The following is an 8324-nucleotide window of genomic DNA, read 5'->3' as shown; positions in this document are numbered from 1 at the left end:
CTTACTTCACCATCTTCCTCCCAACCACTGATTTTAACTCCCAAATTTCTACTATAAATAGCCATGGAAACTCAACATCAAGAACACACCAACAACTTCATCCTCTTCTCTCTCTAATCAGAAATTCAGTCAATAATCGCCGGAAAATTGTAACTAAAAGAATAAAAAAAAAAAAAAAAGAAAGTTAGAACAAAAAAAAAAAGAGAAAACCCCAAATTCATAATCTCTCTCCTCTGTTTCGCCCCACAACCGGCCACCTGCGCCGCGTCAGTCTCACCCCATCTCGTCGTCGCTCACGGTCACCAGCCGCGTCGGAGCTTCGCCAAACCGCCAGCACTCCTCCTCCTCGCGCGCTCTCTCTCTCCTCGCGCTGTCTCTCTCGTCCCTCTTCTTCTTCGCGCGATGCCACTGCACGCGCAGCACCGCCGAGACCCAGCCACCACGCCACACTGCCGTCGCTTCTCGCTGACCGCCGCTGCTGCTCGCCGTTCACCGGAGCCGACGTCCCACCTCTACCGGAATTTTCGTCCTCCCTGCTCCTAGTAGCAGAGGTGATGCTCATCTTTCTTTTGATTTCTGATTTATTAATACCAAACCCAAGTCTAAATTCCTTTTGTTAATTATATTAGTTTTGGGCCAAGAATAGTTCAATTAGAACTTAAACTAAGTAGCTTAAAACTGAATCCTTGTTGTTGGGCTTAGATGTAGCTTGAACTTGTTCCATGGACTTACTAAGTTATACTTATGGACTGATTTATATTAGTTAGACCAACTCAATTTAAGTGTTGCATGTTCACTAAATGGGGCTCAAATCTGACTTTTATTGTTTTAGCTAAACTACTTATATTAGATGGGCCAAAGTGAGTTAAACTAAAACTGATTTAGTATTTCATTAAGCTATGTTAGTTTAATTAATCAAGTTAAGTATAATGTTGGGCTTATAATCTGATTTACTTAGTTAAATCATTTAAGTTAATTGTTGCTTTAATATATTGAGCTTTAGTGGGCTAATTTAGTTAGTTTTACTAAACCACCTAACTTATTTACTAAAATCTATTATTGGGTTATAATTCATGATTTCTAAACTAGTTGAGTTGTTTAAAACTAATTAAAACTAATTCATTAAGCTTGTTGTTTATAATTAAGCTTAAGTAGGAGTACTTCGTTAATCCTTAAAGTTCATTTATAAAAAACTAGTTACTTGACTTGTTAGTTTTAAATGACTAAATAATATTAAAATAATGTTAATCGATCTATTATAACTTTAAACTTAATTAATTTATTAATGGATAACTAATTAGTTATTAACTATGAACTAGAATAATGTTATGTTTTTGAAAGGTTATATAATATGTAACAATATAACTTTAATGTTTCGATAATTCTAATATAGCTAAATGAGTTATTTTATGTAGTTGTTAAAGAGTCACCTTAGTTAAAAAGTATATTAACGATTAAGAAATAATGACCTTTAAGGAGACCTTTACGACGTTATAATAACCGTTATGACCTTAATAAGCGCTGACTAATATTTAGGCTTAAAAGCTAAATAACGAAATATTCATTAATAAAACTATTCTTGAATAGATTAAGGAAGATAAAGGATATTACAAGCCTCCCCCGGCTATCAAGGTTATTAAGCAGGAATCCAGGTAACGTCTACTGCTAACACCCGCATTCCCCTTCAAAGTATTTTATGATCATGATTAATAATATGTTTATATGGATTGCGGGAAATGAAATGTTTATGATGGTTATTATGATATGATGCTATGAGGTGATGATGATGACATTATGATGAAATGAAAGAATATAATTATTCACGATGATGATGTTACTTAAAACCAATGAAACATGATAAATTCAAGTGAAAGACGGTTCTTGGCAGTATGATACGGGCACCGCAAGTGTCACCTATGTTGTGACCGCCTGATGGTTTAAATGATACGGGCACCGCAAGTGTCACCTATGATGTGACCGCCTGACTGTTTTATGATACGGGCACCGCAAGTGTCTCCTATTTGTGACCGCCTGATGGTTTAAATGATACGGGCACCGCAAGTGTCACCTATGATGTGACCGCCTGATGGTTATGTAGTGGGAGACGTCCCCTATGTTATGATGTACTAGCCAAGTTACCAAAGTAAAAGATATATGATGATGAACATGATAAAGAAGATAATGTAACCTACTATGATATGTTTATGAAATGTTTTACTTATTCTCTCCTTCCTGTTTTTAACTAAAATGATGTGAAATGAATTTACGATGTTAGTGTAGTATGTTACTGAGCCTCGGCTCACGACGTTTTGTTTTATGTTTTAGGTACCGATGGTGATAACGGGATGGCGTAGCAGTGAGGATTTAATTAATATCTAGATTATCTAGACTCTCATGGTTTTAATTTAAGTTTATGTCAAAACTCTGATTAGTAACTAAGTTTCTATTAATCAAGACTAATGTTGGATCTATATTATGCTTCATGTTATAAATGTTTAAGTTTATGATTTTATGTTGCCTTGTATTTTCCTTATGGAAAGTACGGCAGTAACGCGCCGACTATCTAGGTTCCGCTGCTAATAATCGATTAATTAACTTAACCACGATGATTAGAGGTCGGGGCGTTACATCCTAAATCTTGTTATGAACTCATTTAGCTTGCATGTCATAGTTCTAACCTTGCATTTAGAGCATGTAGGTTAGTTTGTTGCATGATTTCTTTTTCTTTTTACTCCCTTTTTCCTTTTCTTTCCTTCCTTCTCACTCTTGGTTTACTTGAGGACAAGTAAAATGCTAAGCTTGGGGGAGTTTGATAAGTACGTTTCAAACGTACTTTATGGTCCTTTTAGCTCATTTTTTGATCCTTTTTCTCCTATTTCTTCCCTCTTTCTTCTCCCTTTCCCTTCTATTCCATTCACGTGATCATACTTGATCATAGTGACATTTTGCTAGATTTTAAGTCATTTTTTACCGAATTTCTAGTACATTTGCTTTCACCTTGTCTTGCCATGTTCTTGATATAGGTGAAACTAATAAGATGGCTACGATTTGTAAAGTTGAAAAAGGTAGCAATAAAAACAAAGCACACATTAAGAAATGGTACACTTGCACTATTCCCCATGTCCGCTCGCACAAAGGAGCACATTGCACAATAGAATCTTGAACAGAGAACTCCAAATGGACATAACTTTCAAACCACAAATAGGATGAAGGTAATTCCAGTTGGAGGTAAAATCTCGTTTCGATATCTTTCTAACGACTGGTCATAAGCTTGAGTTGGATATAAAACGAAGAAGTTATGCTCGTTTTAAGTTGAACTGTCCAAGTTTGAGGCAAAAGGGTGAGGTACCCCCGCACCTTATTTTGGTGCGCCCGCACCTATTTTTGGTGCGCCCGCACCTATTTTTGGTGCGCCCGCACCTATTTTTGGTGCGCCCGCACCCTTCGTTTCCGGAAAGGAAAAAAAATGAGCCTTCATTAAAAAAACGATAGTTTTGTTTGAGTGAGAACTTATGCTTTATTCTAGTTTTTAGAGAGTTTTTTAGGATTTTATATTAGAGAGAAAACACTTGAGTTTTGATTGAGAATTGAGATTAGTAATCATAGTTTGTGATTCCGTTAACATCAAAGGTACTTTTCATTGAATTTAATTTGAAGTTTCAGTTTTTATTTCATTCTCTTAGTGTTTGTTCTTGCTTTTAGTTTATTTTAAATCTTCATTCTCATATTCTTATAATTGTGATTTCTATTAGTTTAATTATCTTTTAATCATGTTTAGCCTTAGATTAGTCATAGATTTTATGTTTAATTGCTCAGAATCCATGCATAGTGAGTAGTTTCATATCTAGGGTTAGAGTGAAAGTATGAATTAGGGTTTTAAATGTTTTGTTGATGAGATTGTGATGTTCTAAAGAAAGTTATGCATTGATCTTGGTGTTTTAAAACCTTAGGATAGATATTGATCACATTTATACTTTGGCATTTGAATTCAAATATTCGTAAATCAAATTTTGAACTCTTTTATTATCCCCAAGAATCAACTTAATTTCTATGCCAAGATATTGGGTAGAAATTAAGGGATCCTTTATTAGGGGTTTTCCGAATTTATTGAATCTCTTAATCAGTTAACTAAAGACCATTTGAGAGAGGATTTAGTTGATTGATTAAGTGATTACTCTTGAGGACCATTCGAGAGAGGACTTGAGTATTTTAGAGGAAACTAAACCTTGCATGATAATCTTTATTTCTTCACAATCGCATCAACAATCATTGTTCATTCTTATTCATACTAGTAACCTTTACTCTAGTGTCTTCCTATTTGATAAATTAACTCTTTTTCTTTGCTAGTTCTAGTCTTTAGCTAGTCTTAGTTGTTACCAGACCTCTTTCAAGCCCCCAAATACCATTCAATTAGGTAGTCTTGACTTGATAAACTTTAATTAATCCCATTTTTCCTATGGATCGACCCTGGACTTGCCCTTACTATTCTCTTAGTATTTGCTTGTTAAGATTTATAAATATTGTTTGAAAAGTGATTTTTGGTGGCTTAACGACACACTAGAAATCTCTTATCAAATATGCGTTTTATTTACTTACTAGAACCCGACCCAAATCAACCCAACCGATGTAACCCGACCTAGTGTTAATAGGACTCATCAAACCCGCACCCAACCTGAGGTTTCGTGGACCCGTACCCGAATGGAACCGACCTAACACGATTGTAACCTGAACACAATGTTGACCCAAATATGACCCGACTCGTATGACTAGACTCGTATGACCCGTTTGTCATCTCTAGTTGCAGTAGTATAATAGATTAACTTAAACCAATCACCCATCTTCCATTACTAAGATAATTGGATCCTAAATATACGGGATAATCACTAAAGTAAAACCTTTATTTATTTATTTTGGTTAAATCCAAACTAAAACCTTTTTCAACAATAAAGAAATGGTGATAAGTCATTTTGATGCATACTTGTAGAAATTTAGTAAAAAAGCATCGCTAGCTTAGACTGTTTCCATTTTTTGTTACCGAACTAGTAAATACAATCACAATTTCAATTAAATATGCTGATGTAAGCTAATCATACAATTGATAGTCTTTTGAAAAGAACAATACTCATGCAAGAGATTAAAAGAGTCATCATACTTTCAAAAAGAAATTAAGATTCATCTTGAATTTATTTTATTATTTATTTATTTATTTTGTTTTGTGTTTTAAGATATGAAATTGTCATCTTGGAATAATTGGGTGTAATTGTGAGTTTCTATATGTTACCAGTTACTCAATTCAATAAATTTGGGGTGTATGTTATCTTATCTTTACATACTTTTTTTCCCACCACAAAGACAATATGAGATTGTATATTAGTTGGTTATTTTCTTCGTATTTGAAATGAGAGGTTATGAGTTTTAGTCTTTCCCTACACATTTTTATTCTTTACTATATGTCATTTGTTTGGGAGGGGGGGAGTACATGTGGCAACATAATGATTACTTATCTTGAGTTTCATATATATATATATATATATATATATATATATATATATAATATATATATATATATATATATATATATATATATATATATATATATATATATACTAAAAAGTTGGTTAACTTGATTTAGTTACTTTTAATAATGAGTTTATTCCTTCTATAATCAAAGAAAAACATAGAGCATGGGAGACAAAGAGAATGTACGCCAAAAATGATTAAACTATTGTATATCATTATAGAACAGTACGAAACAAAAAGTGATTAGATTTTCAAGGTAAGGAATGTATAAGAAAAAACATTCTTACGTCGACATTTTATTAGATTGGTTTTAGTATATAAATTCATATTATCAAAAGTTCATAATTAAGTAGGGTGTGACTAAAGATATTAATAGTCAATTATATATCTCAAAAATCATGAAGAGCTTATGAGAAAATGTTTTTCTTAAAAGAAACAGAGTGCAATCATATTCAACTTTAATTTATACTTCAATATCAGAAACATCATTATATAAGTACTTCCTCGAATCCAAAGTAATCTCAATTCTTATTTTTTATTATTTATGAATGTAATTTAGCTGCCTTTTTTATGTAAGCTTATTAATGACGTCTTTTAAATATATATATAATTTTTTAATAGGATAATTTGTCAAACGGGACCTTAAAATTTTTTGTTTTTTGCGAGAAAGGACCATAAAAAAAAGTTGGCATTTAAAGGCCAAACAACAAAAAATATTGTGACGAAGGACCTTACCACCGGTTTCCGACGTTGACCAATCTTTTCAGGCATTGACTAGCCTCAATTTCTAAATGGCACTACGTATATAAAGGATGAACTTTTTGGGAGCATAGGGAGCTCCTCAAGATTTCGATTCCAGAGCGCTACGTAGGATTTCCACGTCATCATATTTTATTTTATTTTTTACAAAACTAGAATTCGACATAGATTTAAATACATATAAGGAGATTTGGATTAAATAAAATTAGAGTTTGGTTTTGAATGAACAACCTAAATTATTATATTATGTAAATTGTGTATAACTTTTGTTACGTAATTTGGAATATTATAATTTTTGTACAATTGGATAGTTCGTGAAATATGTTTCGAAATAAGATCCATTTACAATATAGTTCTTGTAATGCCTAGACAATGAATCAACATTATTATATTAGTTAACTAATTATTAGTAGCGGAACCTGGATCGTCGGTGCGTTAACGTCGTACTTTTCGATTTGAAAAGCACAAGGCAAACATGAATCCATAAGCTTGAACGTATTATAATTATAAATCATAATTAGCTATTATAAAAACTTAAATTGAAACTTATAGTCTTAAACTAACTTAAGTTATAACTTTAAGTACTAGACTACTTGAAACTGCTACGTACATCCATTGTTACGTAGTATGAAACTCGTAATGCAATACAACAACTCCCAACTTCAGGTTCGTAATTTGGGGACTTGTGCAACAATGATTGGGCTCGAATCCCAATTCTGAACTCCGATCAGCAACCTGCAAAAAGGGACCCACACTGGAGGTTTGGGTGGTATTTCCCCCTCCGATGCTTAAGTCAGATATCAGGGATATGAAGGAACTTTTAGAGATAGAAAGTAGAGAGAGAGAGAGAGAATTTATGGCAGAATTACAGTACTATGCTCCGAAAAACGTACCTTTCCCCTGATTTCAAGGACTATTTATACTATTTGAAATGACTGATGTACCTTGACGTCACCCTAATTTGGGAGCATCTGATTAGCTAAGCAGTAAAATGATGACACGTGGCAGGTGCTGATTGGCTAATACACCTCACCTTTATGCAGAGATGTAGGCTGCCTTAGCTGGGCCTAAGTACAATTTTTGGGCCATAAGAGGGGCTTTAGTACACCTTTTCCAGAGAAATGTACTTTTAGCCATATAACCTTCTAACCATGTGTACTTTAGCTCCTTAAGCATGCGCCACGTGTCATCTTGGTAGCCCTTGATTTTTAGGCTACAACATTTGCCCCTTAAAAGAGGAAGTTACTTTTTAGGCGCCAAGACGGTTGATCTTCCTCTTTTAACCGACCTGGAACTGCCCTTTTCTTTTTTAAAAAAAGAGGCGCCATTTTGCCGGTCTCCACAGGTCAACTTTTCATGGCAAAGGTTACTTTTACCGGATGAGGGGGTCACTTTCACCCCTCTATAAATACAGGACTTTGTCGCTTCTGAGATCATTTTAACACCGCTTAGAAATTTTCTAGAGAGAGAGACTCTGCAATTTTTACTGTGCTTTTAGAGGGAGAAGTAACTTTCGTCCGAGCTCTTGCATTCGGCTACTCCGTTCGTCCGAAGCTTCATTCATCTTTGACACTCGTCCAATTCTACAGGTATTTCCTCATTCATTTCTTTTGTGTTTTCAAGCGTATTTTACGAAAATGGACTCGTCCTCTTCATCGAACACTCCCGGCCGCTCAAGGGTTGGTACTAACCCTAGAACAGAGGGCCTGTCTTCCTCGGCATCTTCTAGAGTTGGACCTATCTCGGCCGGACATGCATTTTTTATCTTTAGTCATGGACGGCAAAGTTAGACGACCCAGTCTTTACCTGTGCAGGGTAATCTGGCGCGCGTCAAGTAAATGGCTCGTATCAGACGAGGGGTCAACATGCCGGCCTCCAGCTCGGAAAAGGAGGCATCGACTGGACGGATTCCCGCTGATGGAGAGCGATAAGTCCAGAGTACTCGTCCTGCAAACCCAAGTCCATCTCCAGAACTCGTCCAGGAGGAACCTGAAGTGCGGGGCTCTCCAGACCCCAACCCGTCTAATACCAGGGCAGCCTCAAAT

General features: G+C 34.9%; 1 long non-coding RNA gene across 1 annotated transcript; it reads left to right on the top strand.

The window, feature by feature from the left end:
- Positions 1-317: 317 nt before the first annotated feature.
- On the top strand, positions 318-2510 carry LOC130589776 (uncharacterized). The gene is made up of 3 exons (XR_008967421.1): positions 318-551; positions 1588-1652; positions 2326-2510. It is a non-coding gene; the product is annotated as an uncharacterized LOC130589776 (long non-coding RNA).
- Positions 2511-8324: the final 5814 nt, after the last annotated feature.

Source organism: Beta vulgaris, chromosome 8, assembly GCF_026745355.1.
Source record: "Beta vulgaris subsp. vulgaris cultivar EL10 chromosome 8, EL10.2, whole genome shotgun sequence".
Classification (NCBI taxonomy): Eukaryota; Viridiplantae; Streptophyta; class Magnoliopsida; order Caryophyllales; family Amaranthaceae; genus Beta; species Beta vulgaris.
The sequence above is the reverse complement of the archived record's forward strand: the minus strand, read 5'-3'. Positions and strand labels throughout refer to the sequence as shown.